The 21,084-nt window shown below is 35.0% G+C and overlaps 1 protein-coding gene across 2 annotated transcripts in view; it reads left to right on the plus strand.

Annotated features, from left to right (window-relative positions):
* The window catches only part of LOC141390175 (uncharacterized), a 46,963-nt gene that overhangs the window by 9,183 nt on the left and 16,696 nt on the right, over window positions 1-21,084 (plus strand). The window lies entirely within an intron of this gene.

The raw sequence follows: 21,084 nt of genomic DNA on the forward strand, positions 1-21,084 counted from the left end.
GGCAGATTTGAGGTATTTGATGCACGAAAGGTGTGAAGGTGGTTAGTCTAGAAATAACTGTGCCAAATCATATCGAAATCGGTTCTGATTTGGATGTAGCTCCCATATATATTTTCGACCGGCGCTATATTGTTCAATTTTTAAGAAATTTGAACTTGTGACGGAATTTGGTCTACAAATAAATTTGAAAAATTATATCGAAATCGGTTCTGATTTGGATTTAGCTCCCATATATATTTTACATATTCACAATGGTGTTGGGTATTATAAAGTCGGCCCCGCCCGACTTTGATCCTTTCCTTACTGGTTTTCTTGTTGTAAATACATTGCCAGTAAGTTATGGTCATAATATTTCTTATTATTCGCCACCCCGAACCTTAAGCCATATTTCACTAATTACTTCTTTAATTAATCTTTAATTTGTAATAGTAGTATGTAAGTGTGAATATGAAATGTATTTACTAATTTTTTGCGTTAAACAACACGAGTTACTGGTCTTAAAGGCTTAAAGTATTGCAAATAAATAAATTGAAATTGAATGGGATTTATTTTTCAAAATGAGTTGGCGTAGACGGATGAATTTTGGTATAAGTACTTATTGTTGGCTGACAATGGGGAAGGTCGGTCCATGTTTTAGTATAGCCCTTCATGTAACGGTACTTTCCAATTTTCAATATTTTGAATATTTTAGCTAAATTTATCGACAAAATTTGCTGAATTTTGAGCTGCAGGTTTCCGAGTTAACAAACAAAGTTTCCCGATAAAAAATTATGGACAGAGGTCCACGTTTTGATATAGAAACCATATAACGATACCTCCCGATTTTCGGTATTTTGAAAATATTACCTAAGTTTTTAGACAAAAATGGCTGAATTTTTGCATTGAGGATTCCCAGAGGACAAAAAACATTTTTAATAAAAATTATGAACATAGGCCCATGTTCTAATATAGCCCCATAGAAAGGTACCGCCCGACTCTCGAAATTTTGAAGGTTTTATCCACATTATCCACTCGAAATGACTGAAATTTGGTTTTGGTGATACTTTTTATTGGCCAAAAAATAAATACTGATTTCCTATGACATGCCCATGTTAAAATAATCAGAAATTAGGTCAATTTAAAACGAGTATTTTTGCTGAGTAAATAAGAACATTTTTCTTAAAAAGCTTTGATCGATTAAAGGTAAAAACAGTCTACTTTTTGTTAAAAATCGATATATCGACTTTGACAGTTCAACATTTTTTAATACCTACAGTTGCGTTCAAAATAATAGGAGTGCCCATACGCAAAATGGAAAGGTCCAAAAAACATGGTTAAAGTTCTCCATTTTGCCCAATTCTGTATTTGTTTAACATTGTTAGCATCCCAACTGTAAATTCATTAGCAGAAATGTGGCAATTTGTTTTAAATTATTTACTGTTTACACCAACATTATAAATCGCCTTCAACTTTTTTGTTCAAAAAAATAGGAGTGTGGAAGAAAGAGGACAATAAAAATATATTTAGTTGAGTTTACAACCAAAACTGTAAATATTTTAGTTAATAGTAGTTAATTCAATAGATTTGAAGTTTGTTTGAAAACAAAAATCCTTTGGGGGTACCCAAAAACAGGATATTGTCCTTGTGGCTATTTTTCCCATAAATTGAGCAATTATTGGTCAATTAAATGGATTTTATAGGCAAAAACTTTAGTGATTAGAGTTCTTTAACACTCTGGATGTTACATCGAACAATATATAATGATTATTATTCCATTAATTTGTGTATTTTGATCCTTGAGCCCCAGTTAAGTCAATTTCCATTAGACTTTTATGTAAGGATCGGCTAAAAAAGCATATCTATAAGGCATTTATTCCTCCACCAAATAATATTTTGAGGTCCTTAGGATGTAAGCTTTGTGTTCACAAACAATTTCGCTTCTATTCAAAAAATTGTTAAAATGTGATACCTTGAAATGTAGTTATACCCCATTTTGTGATAGGCAGACTTTGACTACACTAAGTTTGGTATACATCGTACTATATTTTTCTACATAAACTTACGTTTTTCATTCAAAAATACTTCATTTAGATTAATTCCATTAGAAAACTGTGTTTTATACGATTCAAAACCTAATAAACGTATTCGTAGGGCAACTTCAAAAGTATTTCTTTAAAGTTTGCTTTTTAAGAAAACGTGTAAAATAATGTATCATATCTGCCAATCATCCAATTTTTCAAATATGAAAAAACGAATTATTTTGGGGGGAGATAAGATGTTGAAGGCCTCAAAACATTCTTTGGTCGAGGAATAAATGCCTTATAGATACGCTTTTTTGGCCGATCCTTACAGTCAGAGAGTTAAAGAACTCCAATCTCTAAAGGTTTTGCCTATAAAATGCATTGAATTGCTCAATAATTGCTCAACTTATAGGAAAAGTCACCACAAGGACAATATCCGGTTTTTGGCTACCACCAAAGGATTTTTGTTTTCAAACAAACTTCAAATTTATTGAATTTACTACTATTAACTAAAATATTTACAGTTTTGGTTGTAAACTCAACTAAATATATTTTTATTGTCCTTTTTCTTCCACACTCCTATTTTTTTGAACAAAAAATTTGAAGGCGATTTATAATGTTGGTGTAAACAGTTACTAATTTAAAACAAATTACCATATTTCTGCTAATGAATTAACAGTTGGGATGCCAACAATGTTACAAAAATGCAGAATTGGCAAACATTTAGAAGTTTAACCATGCTTTTTTGGACCAATCCATTTTGTGTATGGGCACTCCTATTATTTTGAACACAGCTGTACATATTTTTTATAATTGTCCCCTTTAAAAACAAGATTATCAGAAACTTATAAGTAGACAGCGGAATCCTATGTAAATGCATATTTGGTCGCAGAAAAAATCTGATTAGACATAAACTTGTTTCATCACAAAATAAAACGAATTAGGCCCAGAAATGTTTGCATATTTTGACATATTTTTACATATTAGCATAAAATGAGCATATGCAAAACCATATGCAATATAAAGATTTGTGGTCTAAAAATCACACCGAAATGGCTGAAATGTGGTATTAAATCATGGTTAGGGGTATAAAACTTTACACCTTAAATTTGTTGAAGGTTGTGGCCTCAACATCTCACTTAAATGTCTGACATTTTGTATTAAGTCTTCGTTGGGAGTATACAACTTTCCACCTGAAATTTGTCAGTATAGGTCCACGTCTTCATATAGCCCCCATAGAACGATACCTCCCGATTTTCGGTATTTTGAAAGGTGTAGCCTCAATATCCCACCGAAATGACTGAAATTTGGTATTTAGTCTTCGTTGGGGGTATAAAACTGTCCACCTGAAATTTGTCGGTATAGGTTCACGTCTTCATATAGCCCCCATAGAACGGTACCTCCGGATTCCTGGTATTTTGAAGGTTGTGGTCTAAATATCCCTCCGAAATGGCTGAAATTTGGTATTAAGTCTTCCTTGGAAGTATAAAACTTTCCATCTGAAATTTGTCGGTATAGGTCCACGTCTTCATATAGCCCCCACAGAATGGTACCTCCGGATTTCTGGTAAATAGAAGGTTGTGGCCTCAATATCCCGCCAATATGGCTGAAATTTGGTATTAAGTCTTCCTTGGGTGTATAAAACTTTCCACCTGGAATTTTTCGGTATAGGTCCACGTCTTGATATAGCCCCCATAGTATGGTACCTCCCGATTTCCGGTATTTTTGAAGGTTGTGGCCTCAATATCCCGCCAAAATGGCTGAAATTTGGTATTAAGTCTTCCTTGGGGGTAAACAACTTTTTTATACAATTTTTTCCCACTCCACTAATTTTAAAATTTGCTTTACAAAATTTATGAACTAATTCAGTAGTCACACGCGCAAAGTTTGCGGTAAAGAAAATTGAGTGTTTGGATGAGAGCGGGGAGGAAAAGGTGTAGAGAGGCAAACTTTGCGCGTGTGCCTACTGAGTATGAACTACCGCCTGAGTAACTGTAAACACCATATGATCACTATTTGCTTTTAAACAAATGTGTAGCCAAGTTTATTACATCCAAAGCAACATAAAAAATCAGTTTTATCACGACCGTTACTATTAAAATTTCATTTTGGGAAAATATGGAGAAAAATGCACATTGCCAACAATTATGGAATTAGAACCATATTTAGACAAAAAATACTTGTCGTATCAGTACCAACATTCAAAAATATTCTAATTGGTATGTTTTCGTTTAACTCTTCTCACTATATTTGTACTCATATGTACTTGTTTTTTACCATTTTTGGCCACTGTCGTGACACTGTGCAGCATGATACGTCATATGTCCATGAATAACAAAAGTCAAATTTTCAACTCTCTTCATGCGTCCTAAATATTCAACAATAAATGTATTGCATTTAAAGTCGTATTTCGTTAATTTGTATTTATTGTGACGATATAATCGACTTACAAGGTCTTCATTTATGGTATAAATCACTTTTGTATAAACGTATTAATAATAAAAATCTTTATCTAGAGTTTTGTCCAACTACTTTGTTACTAATAAATTATGCCATTCCTAAGTGGTGCTATAATTTTGAACATAGTTTTATTTATCGCGTTAGTGATAAATATGAGCGAGCTATTGACAGATGTATTTTGTGTGATAACTCTTATGAGTGGCAAGTTCGTATCCTCATATGAACGTCATATGGCTAAAACTTTTTTTGGGGACTGACCTCATACTAGTCTTTAACTAACTCAAAAGTAACCAAGAAAATGGCGCAAAGACGAGTCTCTCAAAAAAAAAAAAAAAAAAAAAAAAAAAAAAAAAAACATTTGAACAACGTTCTCAATATGTTTGTTTTAACAAACGTTTGATTTGAACGTGAGCGAATTGGAGTGTGTGTGTCCGTGTAGGCACTAGACCTATTATATTTTCCCAAGTGTTTGTTGTTTAGCACATGGACTATGGAATGGATATCATATCACACACATTGGTTCACACTCGACTACTTTATCTGATCGAAATGCAATAAAAAATGTTGTTTTATCTTTCAAGTGTAGTAGCAAAGGTACGAACTCAGTTGTTTGCCAGCAGAAGCAGCAGCAGCTATATAGCTTGCTGGCTACTACAATTACCAATTTTTTTACTTTTTTGTTTTTGCTTAGTTGTGGTTTTTGTTTTGTCCAAAGATAAAGAATATTAATAAAGCTTATAAATAACATTAAATATAACACAAATACAACAAAGTTATTAACAATAGAAACATAGATTGAAACTACCTACCTACCCATTTTAGGTACTCCACATGATTTTGATACTTTTCTTGGAACGGGTGGATTTACTGTCTAGCATATTTTGATGCAGGTCAATTTTAACTGTATTTAATATACGATATCATGGGTCTATAACAAGTATATTGGCCAAAGTATTAACCCCGAGAAATATACTAACTTTCATTAGTATGAAAGAATCCTGAAATAATAAGTTCCGTTTTTTAAAATGTTATGATAATCAATCTATGCTAGTTACGAACTATTGCAAATATTCATATCTTAAATACGGTATTTATATCGCATAAAAGGGATTTTAACTTCGAACTCCCTCTGTTGAACTCCTTCTGTTTTAAATATAGGTCAATTTCAAGTCGTAAATTCCATTGCAATTGTGCTTTTTTCTCTGTGACGAAATTTGGATATTTATGTCTAAACACGCGCTTGCACACTTAACTAATTATAATTATTTCACTATATTTTTTCGCAATGCTTTAGTTTGGGATGCCCTGTAGCATGACTCCATTTATTTGTTTCTCTTAAATTTTGTATTTCTAAAGAAAAAATAAAAAAATGGTGAACAATTTTGACTTTGAGTTATAGGGTCATCTAGCATATTTTTAGATGAGATCCCGAAGAGAAATTTATTTTCCATTTTACTGTCATTTTGTCATGGAGAAGTGGGCCAAATCGCTAAAGACTGTGTTTAAAATAACAAATTCTCCCTTCCTTCCTCGGGTATAGAAATAGGTCATTTCCTATTCCGCGATCAAGCGAATACTCACTCGTACATAGAAAGAGTTCAGTGTTAATACACACACATACATATATACATAATTTATGTACATCCATAAAAGTCCGGTGTTACCTTACGATTCCGTATTTTTTTATCTTTTTATCGCACAGTAAAAATCGAATTTATTGCCACATCACTATTGACACTCATTGACTGACTGTGCTACTGATATTGAGCTTCAATATTATTTATAATGTTCATATGAAGTAGCAGAGTTTCGAGATATTTTTCCAATTTATCTACAGTTTGATATCAGAATGCGTACATTTTGTATAAATACCAGTGAATAACATATGGCGCTAAATTTGATATCGAAATCAATCCTATAAATCTTATTGGAATGAAAAAATTATGACAATGAAAATACTCATAAATAAATCTGTAGCTGTAAATAGGGCCTGCCCGGCTCAACTTACAAATTAAAATCTTAATTTGAATTTTCAATTCTGTTAAATAATCTTTTCTTAATTCAACAAAATTGACAACATTAATTTGGCAAATTTGGCAATCCCACGGCAGCGGGTTCTTTCGTAACGGATTGACCCGGAACAACACAAAACCAATGTTCCGGCCAGCGGCTGCCACCTCAGTGTGTACATGTTTGTATTTGTTTCGTTTTTCTGTATTGGGAGCAGCATATCCCGGAATGCCTGCTCCGAATTCTATTGGTCCGAGCCGGGACGTAGGAAAACCCAGGACCAATATATCTGTGCTCAGTTTGTCACATCCGCATCCCACATCCAACCTTCGGTGAGATGCAATAGATGTCAGGAGTGGGTGCATCTAAGGGGTTGCTTTGGACTCGTCCACGTGAGGGACTACGACAGGGACTATGTTGCTGCATGCTGCGTGAACACAGTCCCCAGTGAGTAGTCGTCGGATTACGAGACTCCCTCGTCGTCTGATTACGAAACTCCCCCGCAGTCCCCTCGACAACAACCGCACACGCAGCCTTTAACACCAGCCGATGTTGTCCCAATCCCCGAGAATGCAGCCTTTTTGCAATTGAATTGCAATGGACTCCGAGGTAAGATCGAGGAGATAGTAGATTTTATGATTCGGAAGAACATCAAGGTCGCGGCGGTGCAGGATACCAAGCTGAACAACAACCACAGCTTAGAGCATTGTGATGGTTACAATGTTTTGATGAAAGATCGCACCAGAAGTGGAGGTGGGGGATTGGCTTTCCTATTGCACCAGTCTTTCTAATACAGACCTATCTCGCTTGAGCATGTCTCTAATGACCCGTACATGGAATGTATGGTGGTAGCAGTCAGGTGTGGAGCTGCCGAGATAGAGTTGCTGAATGTATACATCCCGCCGAGAAATAGCTGTATCCCTGATTATAGGCCTGACATTAACCCGCTCTTGCAAGGTCATAATCATCTGGTCCTGGGGGATTTTAATGCGCATCATGAGATGTGGCATTCGGCCCTCGGAAACGACCAGAGAGGTACAGCGCTGGCTGTGCAGATTGATAGCTCTACGTTTTGCACGGTCAATGAGGACGCCCCTACCAGAATTAGAGGAGAGTGTCACAGTTCGCCTGACATAACCATCGTGTCACCTGGTCTGACAAATGACGTTACCTGGCAACCCGTCATTTCCCTTGGATCAGACCATCTCCCCATAATTGTCTCCATTAGCAGACCACCCGACTTCATCACCTCTGAACGCCGCAAGTTCGTCAATCATAAAAAAGCTGATTGACCGAGTTTCAGAGAGTTCACCAATCACCGCTTCAGAGAATTGCCCAATCCTTCTGATGTTCGGGTAGCGGAAAGGACGTTCCGGGACATCATCACTGCTGCAGCATGGACGTGAGTTGAATGTCGTGGTCGACGGTAGCAGAATTCCGACCACAAACTGCCTTTAAAATGTTAGGGGTCACATTCGACACTACATTCACATCGTGCGCACACGCCACAGCTATCTGCGACAAGTGGAAAAGTAGGAACAAGGTCCTCTAGTCCCTGGCCGGCAGCACTTGGGGTGCAGATAAAGAAACCTTGTTGGCCACGTATATCGCGATAGGTCGGTCTGTGGTAAGCTATGCGGCTCCAGTCTGGTCCCCGAGATTGTGTGATTCGATCTAGGAAAATATTCAAACTTGCCAGAATGCCGCCCTGAGAACAGCGACAGGGTGCCTCCTCAAATCTTCAGTGGACCATCTACATGAGGAGGCAAAAATTCGTCCTGTAAAGCAACACAATGAGATGATTTCGTTGCAGTACCTGCTTGGATGTTATCGTGTGAGCCATCCCAATCACCATCTTGTGGGTAGGCCCGGCCAATTCAGGGAGATCAGGAAGGATATCCATGCTCTAGAGGGAGAGGTCCAACGATACAGGAGAGAACCCCTAGATCAACAAGCATATCAAGCAGGATTGAATAGCATTTACACGGACGCAGTTGCCAAGGCCTTAAGCAATTATAGTGTGAATAAAGTACTCGGAGTACATCCTCCATCTATCGCAGCTGAAGAGCGTCAGCTGCCACGACAAACCACAGTAGTTTTGGCTCAACTACGCTCGGGATATTGCAGTCGCCTAAATTCTTATTGGGCGGAAATCGATCGCGCCGTGCAAGACAAATGTCCAGTATGCGGCATGGGCCCGCACGACACACAACACCTTTTTAACTGCCCCGCCAAACCTACCCATCTAACTCCAGTGGATCAGTGGCTACATCCCATCGAAGCAACCACTTTTCTGGAACTGGAGATAGATCCAGAACGAACATATAAACATAACAAAAACACTGTTACAACAACATTAATTTGGAGACTATTTATACCCTCAGCATCTATCACTGTGTGTAATTTTTTGAGTCATGTTTTATTAGCCATATTCTGACTCCACAGTGTGATAGAACACCAAAAATGAGAAGACACGTGTCTCGCCGTTTTTTTCTATCTCATCAACTTTCGCGGTTATAGGCCTCCAAAGGTTTGAGGCTTTGATGTAAAAAGGGTCATTTAGTCAGGACTATATCTTCCAAACCGTTAGGAAATTTGAATTTATCTCAGAGGCAAAGTTGTAGCTCTTGTCTTAAAGAACAAAAATTGTGAACACATATAACCCATCAAACTTCATCAGCAAGGTCGAAATCGCCATGGTAAAATTTCTTTTAAAATTTTTTCTCAAGTTTTGTTATACAGCTTTCAAACCGATCAAATTTGAAACAAACAACCAACTACAAAAATGTACCTCAGATCTCAATAAACATCTTTCTAGAATATACGAACTCTGTAGAAACGGATCTTAATGTTCAAAATAGCAAAACAATTGCGATTTTTATCCTGTTTTCTAGGATTCTGCTCCATAGATATTAAACCGTTCAAAAATCCAGAAAACAATCAACCACAATAGCGTAGCAAAGGTATCAATAAACAACTTTCTGGAATATGCAAAATGTCTATGAACGGTTCTTAATGGTAAAAATAGCAAAAATCTTTTGAAAATATCCAATTTTTATACTTTTTTCTCCGACTCTGGTCCAAAGAGATGCTACCGCCCAAAAATTAAGGATACAGTCAACTACAAAAATGTACCTTAGATTACAACAAACAACTTTCTAGAACAAATGAAGATTCTAGGAACGATTCTTCAAGCTCAAAATTCGGTTATTTTCGATCATTCTTTCCTGTTCAGGTTCCTAAATAACAAACCTTTCAAATTTCCTTGAGTTTTTAACAGTTTGTTATTTCCAAACCTGAGCAGGGGGAATGTAAAAAAAATTAAATGTTCGTGAATTTCAGCCCTTAGGATCATTCCTAGAATCTTCATATGTTCTAAAAAGTTGTTTATTGTAATCTAAGGTACATTTTTGTAGTTGACTGTATCCTTAATTTTTGGGCGGTTGCGTATTTTAGGAACAGAGTCGGAGAAAAAAGTATAAAAATTGGATATTTTCAAAAGATTTTTGCTATTTTTACCATTAAGAACCCTTTATAGACATTTCACATATTCCAGAAAGATGTTTATTTTGACAATTAAGATCCGTTTCTACAGAGTTCGAAAATTCTAGAAAGATGTTTATTGGGATCTGAGGTACATTTTTATAGTTGGTTGTTTGCTTCAAATTTGATCGGTTTGAAAGCTGTATAACAAAACTTGAGAAAAAATTATAAAAGAAATTTGACTATGGCGATTTTGACCTTGCAGATGAAGTTTGATGGGTTATATGTGTTCACAATTTTTATACCCTCCACCATAGGATGGGGGTATATTAAGTTTGTCACTACGTTTGTAACTACTCGAAATAATCATTGTAGACCCCACAAAGTATATATATTCTTGATCAGCGTGCAATTCTACATCGATATAGCCATGTCCGTCCGTCTGTCCGTCTGTCCGTCTGTGGAAATCACTCTAGCGTCCGAACGGATTGACGTAGGTTGATGAAATTTTGGGAAAATATATTATATTTACGTAGGACTTTTGGTATTGAAAGCGGGCTATGTAGGTCCACGCTTTCGTATAGCCCCCATACAAAATGACGCGTGACGCGTCGTCGTTTTAAGGAATTTTTAAGATATTTGGCCCATTTTACCACCGAATTGGTTGTAATTTGGTACTTTGTGTCTCCAGAGGCCAAAAAATATTCCTACCAAAGTTGGGTTATATAGGTCCACGTTTTGGTATAGCCCCCATATAAGGCCCCATATAAAGTACGCGTCATTTTAATAGATTTTGAATGTATTAGACCCATTTGACCACAGAATTGGTTGTAATTTGGTATTTTGTGTCTTCAGAGGCCAGAAAACATTCCTACCAAAGTTGGGTTATATAGGTCCACGTTTTGGTATAGCCTCCATATAAGACCCCTTATAAAGTACGCGTCATTTTAATAGATTTTGAATGTATTAGACCCATTTGACCAAAGAATCGATTGTAACTTTGTATTTTGTGTTTCCAGAGGCTAAGAAACATTTCTACCATAAAATGTTTATATAGGTCCACGTGTCGATATAGCCCCCATAATACAAAATCTCCCGATTTTCGATATTTTGAACGTTTTAGCCTCATTATCACACCGATATGGCTGAAATTTGGTATTTAGTCTTCTTTAGGCGTATAAAACTTTCCCCCAGAAATTTGTAGGTATAGGTCCACGCCATCATATAGCCCCCATAGAACGGTACCTTCCGAATTTCGGTATTTTGAAGGTTGTGGCCACATTAATCCACCGAAATGGCTGAAATTTGTGGTGGAGGGTATAAAAAGTTCGGCCCGGCCGAACTTAACGCTTTTCTTACTTGTTGTTCTTTAAGACAAGAGCTACAACTTTTCCTCTGAGATACGTTCAAATTTCCTAACGGTTTGGAAGATATAGTCCTGACTAAATGACCCTTTTTACATCAAAGCCTCAAACCTTTGGAGGCCTATAACCGCTAAAGTTGGTGAGATAGGGAAAAACGGCGAGACACGTGTCTTCTCATTTTTGGTTTTCTATCACACTGCGGTGTCAGAATATGGTTAATAATTTTCGTGTTGCACAGTGTGTGCTAACAAGGGTATATAGTAAAAACCAAAAATTTTTTACAATCGATGAATCCGAGTTTCACCCATTTTCTGTATAGTATGAGGGAAATTTTTAAAATGATGTGTTTTAGGAGGGATTCCATAATGTCGATCATTAAAATTAATTTTCGTGGAAGCTGTGTTGGCATCAATGTAGAAAAATGGGTAAATATGGGTTGAAGCCAACAAGTTTTTTCATGTTCTCTTCCGATTTCTGTCTTAACCTTACAAAATAATTTTTCTCTTTTGTTGTTGCTATAATTCGCAATTTATAAAGTCAATGTTTTTAATTTTGTTTTCATATTTGTTTATGCGTTGTCTAGATTCTGTACGTATTTCTAATTTATTTTTTAGAGGTTTGTACGGACTCTGGGGTAGTATAATTTATATTTGCTCTCAGATTTTTTAGTTTTTTTATTTTCCGCGAAAATAAAAACAAATTTTAGAAATTATGGTGCATCTACACGGAGGAACAAAAACGCCTCTCTAACATACATATGTCCCAAACATATCTTGTAGCAAAAATGTATTTGTTTGCAACCAGTCCCAGACATAACATATGTTTGGGTCCTGCAAACTAATATATGTTTGGGTACAAACAAATTATATGTTTGGGTGCAAACAAATACAAACCCAAAAGCCACAAAAAAAAAAAAACAAAACAAAAAACAAACAAAATTCTGGGCGAAAGTTTTATACCGCTAAAGAAGACTACGTACCAAATTTCAGCCATTTTGGTAAGATAATGAAGCTAAAACCTTAAAAATACCGAAAATCGGGAGGTACCGTTCTAGGGGGCTATATCAAAACGTGGACCGATATATCCCATTTTCAATACCAACCATCCTGCAAGTAATAAAAACTTCTGTACCAAATATTGACTCTCTATCTTTAAAATTGCGAGCTGTATCTTGATTTCAACAGACAGACGGACGGGCATGGTTAAATCGATATAGAATTTTATGCTGATCAATAATATATATACTTTATAGGGTCTCCGAAGAATATTTCGATGTGTTACAAACGGAATGACAAATTTAATTATACCCTCCCAAGGGCCACAAAATTCTGAAAAGACGCTGACGATCTATCCGTATATGAATGTTTGAATTCGCATTGGCTGAGGGTATATCTCTGTCGGCAAAGCCGACTGATATTTTTTTACTTGTTTAAAAATCATTAAAACATTAGCTACTTCCAAACATAAACCTGTACAAGTTTATCATATTTATATCAGGATTTAATCATAAATTCCAATTGGTCTAACTATTCACGAGTACTGTGTGCAATTGCGAATGCTCAATCATAATATAAATACTACACAGGTCACACACACATACTCGTATGTATACCTAATTGTTTTGAATACATAGAATAATATGGTCTTGATTGAATGTTTCTTGGTCAATTTAAGAGTTGATATTGATAAAACGAAGTCTTCCCGGGCTGGTTATTTATGCTAAACCTTATTTATGTCAGCAAACGATTGATATAATCGAATAGAAAGAAGGAAAGCAAGTTAATGTATAAATCAATCAAAAGTCACAACAGTGGGACCCCATATACATATATTATTCATATACATATCAAATATGTGGCAATAATATTAATACTGTAATTTTTTTGTTTATTTATTTTCTGTGTATTTTAAAAATGTTCGAAGTTGTCACGTGTTTTTCATTGCCATAAGTTCAATGGACAATAAATGTTGTAAATGTCCATATTAATGAAATTTGCGATATATGCATTTAGTTCTTCTAATATGCACTTTACACGAATATTCATAATAATTTATATGGGAGAAATTGTATAATCAAATTCATTTGAAACGCTTTTTAATTACAAAACTATATTTGCAATGGACTAAAACAACAATGCTACGATATAGATAGACATAAACAAACCTATTGGTTTTTGCAGAACTAGAATTAAAATAACTACAGTTTTAAATTTTATTTAATATAAGCGACGAAAGATTTCATAAAAATGACAAACAAGAAATATTTAAGGTATTAAACAAGAAAGACTTTCCGCAAAAATTTATGCATAATAATAATAATGTCAATAGTCTATTTAGTAAAACGAAGACGAACCCTAAAAAGTTACAAATGCAATGTAGTTTATAAGATAAATGTAATCGAACGATGAAGACTAAACGGCAGCGTTAATTTGCATTAACTGCCTTAATTCAAATTAATTCGTGCATTATCCACATTCTTAATGCACAAAATCAAAGGGAATTTAAAATGAATTTAGGTATTTAAATATGGCAGTGCTGTAAAAGAGAGCCCATATTCATGTAGGAGAGAGAACATATTCATACTCTGAGACACAATTTACATAGCAAACAACAACAAAGCAGTTGTTTACCAGCAATCAGCTGTTTCGTAAATGCAGAAACTGTCGTCTGTCACTGTAAAATTAAATGCCGTCTGTCTAGGGCACAGCCGACCAAGAAGCGGGCAAACAAAATTCTCAATATTTGCAACTTTTGACAGTGTGTTAGTAACTTTGCTGCAATGCATGCTGCAAAACAAAAACAAATCAAAACATTTGTGTGCTCTTTCGTTGTGTGTGAATTGCCGAAAAACTTCGTAACTTTAACAATATCAAAGCACGACATTGGTCTAGGGTATAAGTCAAACACTAAACTTTCCGGACATAAATCGGATCAAAACAGGAACCCTGACAAACCTTTAGAACAAAAGACGGCCCTAGCAGCAGATTGAAAGGACATAAAAGTAAATTTAAAGACGCAGATATATTGACACAAGAAAATAGTTACAATCGACGTTTTACAATAGTGTCAATATATTTCAGATTTATATTATAAGGATTATTCAGGCATAAGCAGCCATCTATTTCTTGCAGCCGAAATCACACTTCTTTCATCCATACTGGCAGCCTGTCCAGTCTTGGATATTTTTCAGCCAGTTCAATTCAGTTCTCTTCTAACTCTTCCTCTTTTTCCTTCTATTTTACGTTTTATAATGGTTTGCAGAAACTTATCATTTCTCATGAGATTTCCCAAGTATGCAATTTTTCGAGCTTCGAAATTGTCTTTATAATCCCATTCGTCTTGGAACGTCCTGGTTTGATACAGGGTCCGTCCAGGGTATCTTTAAAATCCTTCGGTAGACCCATATTACGAAGTATTCAAGCTTTTTCTCATCGGCGATTTTGATGGTCCACGTCTCAACTGCGTAGAGTAGTACAGACCAGATATAGCATGTTACATATCTGGCTTTTGTTGAGAGGCTTATGCCGTGGTTTGTTAATACTTTATATACTATGCGTCGCACAATGGTTCAGGAATCGATTTTCATGGCCATAAAATCAAAATGTTGTTTTGTCAAAGATATTTATGTTCTATATGGGATTCTACAGTAAACATATTGAAACTATGGAAACCAAAAAATTAGATCTAAATACTGGAAGGTGTGGGCGTGGTGTGCCCCTATAGACGAACATTTTCCCCATTTTTGGGAAATACGTAATTTTTGCAATTTTCTGAAGAAAGACGTAGCTATTTCTCTCGAAACTATAACAGATATTGTGTTCATTGTTTTTTTGGTAAGGTAAGTAGGATTGTGGCCTTTAAAGATCGTTTTAGTAAATCACCGTAGCATTTACACAACATGAGCTATTTTATTTTTCCTCAGGTACTAAATTTTATGAAATTCCAAATTTATTTGGGTAAAAATGTGTGTTTTTGCTATACTGTTTCCATATGAATTTCAGATTTTTGACACAAATTAACATTTTTTGAGTACATGAGTTTTTATATGAGTTGTATAAGTTTTATGAAAACCCAATGAGTATTTTTTTAATTTTTAAAAAAAATTATTTTTTTTTTAATTTTTGGAAAGTTTTTTCGATTTTTTTTTAGTTTTTTGATAGTTTTATTGTTTATATGTTGGTGTTTGACCATCTTTAATACATATGAAGACATAAAAACCACAAAAACACTCATATTTTGATGAAAAATAGTTAACAAACTCAAAAGCTTAACTTTGACCTTGAATTTCTCTGCAACTACCAGACCAAATTTTACCGCTTATAATTCTTCTGAAATCTGATTATGTTATCTGTTTAACCCAAAAATAATTATGAAAATATCTCTATCCATTCAAAAGTTACAGAATTTTGACTAGGAAAAAACGATTCTGAACCACTGAGCGTCGTTTAATTTCTTTTGACGAATCCCATTTTTCGTTTAATAATATGTAAAATTTGTGACTCGTTCAATATTCTTATTATTAATTTTTAGTGTGGTGTGATAATGATCATTTTTCTTACTCACAACCATGTATTTGGTTTTGTATCCCCTCAGTATTTATGCTAACGAGGGTATATATGAGGAAAAGACAAAATGTTTTTAAGTCTGAGTTATTCATCTATTTTAGGTAAAATTCAAATAAATAAATTTTGGTTTCCTTTAAATGGGGAATAATCATGAAATAAAACCTTATAGGATAATACGTATTTTGAAATGCGTGCAGATCGCGAAATCGTGAGAATCACATGATGCGCATGCGGTTTCCCAATACAATGAATTGTTTTCTTTTAAATTGTATACATTTACCAAGGATTTACTTCGGCGGCAACGTACTTTTACGACAGTTTTCTTGCAAATAAAAGCATTTGTTTTGCTAAAAACGGCTGAAATACAATATGTAAAGTATTATTTAGAGATTAGGAAAGTACTTATTCAGCTCGTCTTTGATATTAACAAAATAGACCCAGATGGCTGTCAGTTGTGTGGGTCAGTGTGTACTGCGCTTTAAGCTTTTTATTATAAAAAAAATCTGTTCAATAAAACTCGTTCCTCCCCGATTTCATTACCATGTTCTTTTTTATTTCAGACTTTCTTTTCCGTTCAGTATTGAATCATATAAACTATTGATAAGTTGTATTTTATTGCTACTGGTATTGATTCTATGGTATCGAATTACTTATGTTTATATGTATGTATGTACGTATATCTGTTCCCATAATTGGAGTAGACGCTGCCAATTCATACATATTATCGATGTGCTACTGTTTTATCATCATCGCTCGCATTCACTGACACTATCTAATATTTGTATACGCATGTATTTATATTGATTCCTTGTTGTTTTTTTGGTCAAATTTGTTTCGCTGATAACAACAGTTACGACTGTTAAATATTAGCCCACGTCCCATAAATTCAACGCCGAGAACTATTCTACGATTCGATAAACACATTTATCGTAATCGTAATGAAATGCTTTATTGGACTTGTCAGCTTGTTTCTAATTGGTCGAAATTGGAAAAAAGAAACGAACTGGGCGTGTTTTTTTGACAGATCTCCATTAATGGCGATTAGATAAATTTATAATGAATAAAGTTGTTGTTGGGAGAATTGGTTATAGTTTATTGAAGTAGATGAAGAAAGGTAAAGGAATTCACATACGTCCTGTTATGACAAAACAACGGAAAAATACTAAATATAAATCTTACAAATGTCGATATAAACCTCATTGAAAACATCTTCGCTAAGGTTTTCGCAAAGGCTAGGAGAAAACAAATTATTAAGTTAGTATTATAATTAATAATTAAATTCGATTTGAGGTATTTATAAATAGTATAAACAGGTAAATACTATAGTTAGCATTAGAAATATGGGTCTTGCGGAGAATACTAAATATACCCTATACATCGCACATTTCAAACCAAGAAGTTCTAAGACGAATGCATTCCTGCACACTGCTAAATCAATAGTAATGATAAATATAAATTTATACTATGCATTACTATGCACCATCCAAGAGTGAACGGGATACAGAGATGAAACAAATCTGTTACATCCTGCAAAAAATCGAGAGCTATCGATAATTTCATAATATAAAATATTAAGATTATACAAAATATACTATTATATGATCGCTTTATAACCGAAAAACGGATCCTCAAATAAAGAATATATTTTAACGGGTTTATAACGAGCCAAAAATATAGAAAAAAAAAAAATAGTAGATGTAGCTCCACATTTTGGTATAGCTCTAATATAAAGGTACCTACCGATTTTTGGTATTTTGACGATTTTAGACAAATTTTCCTTACAATCGATTTAGTTGTAATTTCGCATTTCGAGTTTTCCTTTTTTCAAAAGCTCCCATATTATAAACGCGTGATATAAGGGGAATAACTTTCTAGGTGGCGGATGGGGGCAGCAGGATTTTTTTTATCGTAAGCTAGGGACTTCCCTTGTATGTCGAAGCGAAAATGTGGCGAATGAATTCCTCCAACCAAAGCTGGAATATTCGTCATTAAGTTTAACCCTCCCAGTCCATTTGTCGAATATATTCGACACTTAGCAATGTTTTTACATGGGCAAAAATTATTTTTGACACTGAAAGGGTTAAAATAAAACAAGTAAAAAAAGTATCAGTCGGATTTGCCGACAGAGAATTAAAATACTTTTTTCTCGAAAAAACGTATGTATTTAGGGGGTTTCAAAATTTTGGGCGTATGAACTTCCCGGCAAAAATATGGACTAGGATAATAGCTCAAAGCTTCGAGAGTTGCCATGTTCTCCACCCACTACATATGGTGCCATGGGGAACTTTTACATTTTTCGGGCTGTTGTCTCAAGAAGTATGGACTTGCCCCTGATAAACATTTTACCGCCGAAATGGACAGAGAATGCAAGTTGCTTCAACAAAAATCAAAGTGATTCGAAAGCAGGTATTAAAATGAATTTATTGTTTGTGTGGGAGGTACCCGAAGGAGTGGACAAATACAGTCCATATTCGGACATGATCTATATCTGGTAGATATATTACGATGTGTAAAGTATGCACCAAATCGGTCACTCCCTTCAAGAGTTATCGAGCGCAAAATTTTTCCGAACATTTTTAAAGTTTTGTGGAGGAGGTACCTGAAGTAGTGGACCGATATAGCCCATCTTCGAATTTAAACTATGTTTTGATAAAATATTACGAAGGCCAAATTTTGGACTGAATCGACAGATCCGTTCGAGGGTTATCTTGCGCTCCAACCACACAAGGTGTCATAGGGGCTTTTGCACCTTTCCGGCCATTTTCTCAGGAAGTATGGAATTGCCCCTGATGAAACTTGTACCGTCGTATGGGGAGACGTGAATACAAGTTGTTGCAACAAAAATCAAAGCGATTCGAGATCAGGTCCTAAACTGAACTTGCCCGAAATTTTGTGTGGGAGGTACCCGAAGGTGTGGGCCGATTGAGTCTATATTGGAACCTCATCTAAGTCTGGTAGAAATTTCATGATGTGCAAAGTATGGACCAAATCGGTTACTCCCTTCAAGAGTTATCGTGCCCACAAATTTTCCGAACATTTTGGAACTTTTGTGGGGGAGGTACCGGAAGGAGTGGACCGATATAGCTCATCTTCGAACTTAAACTAAGTTTGGACAAAATATTACGAAAGCCAAAATTTGAACCGATTCGGGTCATCCGTTCGAGAGTTATCGTGCGCACCAGCCAGTCAGACAGACAGACGGACGGACATTGCTAAATCAACTCCAAATTGTCTGAAGCACATTTCGTCCAAACATACTTGGGGTCTAAAACCACTATTTCGATGAGGCACATTTTGCCCGTTTCTAGCCTAAAGGCTGAGGGTATAAAAATGAATATCAATATGATATGATATTTATATCAACTTCATGAAATATAATATCCAGGTAAATTGAATATCTGTAGTGAATTATAAATGGCTTTACATTTTGGAATCGAATCCACTGAATCCTAACCCATTAAACTTTTGAAGAGTTGTCTTGGTCGCACGGTATGGGAATTAGTCATTTATAAATTCTGTAATTAACGAAATCTGCAAGGCAGCAACAAAACTAAAATTGTCGCAAAGTTCTACCAATAAACAAACAGACTTTTCAACTTTTATTAGTACTTTTCATTTCCTCACTTTTAATTTTACCGGCTTTTGTAGGTAACTAAAAAATGCGTTACAGCATTCCAGTGCAGATACCAAACATTTTTAGCCTATCTGTTCCACTGGGAAGAGCGAATTATTGACTATGTATGTGACATTGGCTTTCACGTGATGCATTATAAATACTAGACCATATTTCCTGTAGGCCACGTAAAGCTTTTCCCCTCATTCTGGGTATACATGAATGACTTGTTAGTGATAAGGTCATGAATACTAAGACAATAGATCCATTGCTGTCTTTTATATTTTGATTGGTGTCAACAGAGTTTATAAAATCTAATGCTGCAATTGCATATTCTTCCTTGTTAAGTCCAATTGCATTTCCAGTTCTAGCTGATCCAACTTGTCGCTTCAGGAAATTTAAAAACATTCTAATACCCTTATACTCTTGATTTAAACGTAATATGCGTATTTTTTATTTCATGTATTTGATTTGGCCTAAGCGACTTAGGCCGTTTTGGCATCCACATTTTTTCAAACTTTCCGTAGACGAAAAACAGTTTTCAGCATGTAGTATCACCCAGGGTCAAATTATGCAATAGAAATTTTTGTAGTATATATTTTAAAAGGTTCCGGTTCCAGAAGCATAGTCAGTTTGATTTTTTTTTTTTTGAAATGTGGGTTAGGCTGTTTTAGCTCTAAGCGCCTCATATATACAAGTATGTACATACAATTGATGCTTTTTACTCTCCAATTTATTTTATGAGAATGTTTTGTTTTTTTATGTGATTGATTGAAATGTTTTGACTAGATTCCAACAGGTGTATCCTCATTCCAATATAGGCATATAACTGGAGATTTAGTTGAAGGAAAAAATCACATTTTAACCTACTAATCACAAAAAAAACAACTTATTATGTTCTAGATTAGATTTGTAGAACAAATACAAATCGTGTTTTTGTGTATTTATCGTCGTAAACATGGCAAAGGGTCAACATTTTGAACCGTATCGAATTAAAAATATTTGCTCCAATTTCAATTTGATTTTTTTCTTTTTAAATCATTGTGTATCATAAACTCTGAATGTACATGAATGTACATATGTATGTACGTATGCATGTCACTTGTATCTCTATGGCAAGTGTTTACTATCTGCTGAAAATATTCAGATTGAGATTTGTAGTAAAATAAAGAATTCGAGATACTCATTCACTAACGGCGATAATCGATGATGGGCAATGAATGCGAGCGAGAGACCGACCGTTCTATGGTGGTGATGATGATGCGACCAGATTTATCACGATTTCAATGAACTTTAGACAAAGTTTATCGTGAATGAAAAAAACCCCAAGTAAAATAAATGAAACATGGAGTACGTAACGAGAAAAAGGGAGAGGTAGGGGGTTGTTTTAAAAAATAAGTATATATTTTTATTATTTTCTGTTTTTATGTTCTCCATTCTTGTCCAGAGACAATCTTCACACTGGCCTGATCTGAGCTGTCAAGGGAGAGCCGGATTTTGTGTGTGTGTGTTTTTGTAGCCAAAAAATATATTTTTTTAAATTTAATCGATTTTATGTAAACATATAATCTTTGTGTATGTTTTATTTA

The sequence above is a fragment of the Musca autumnalis genome, unplaced genomic scaffold (assembly GCF_047663935.1).
Source record: "Musca autumnalis isolate F117 unplaced genomic scaffold, ASM4766393v1 scaffold_1, whole genome shotgun sequence".
NCBI classification, from domain to species: Eukaryota; Metazoa; Arthropoda; class Insecta; order Diptera; family Muscidae; genus Musca; species Musca autumnalis.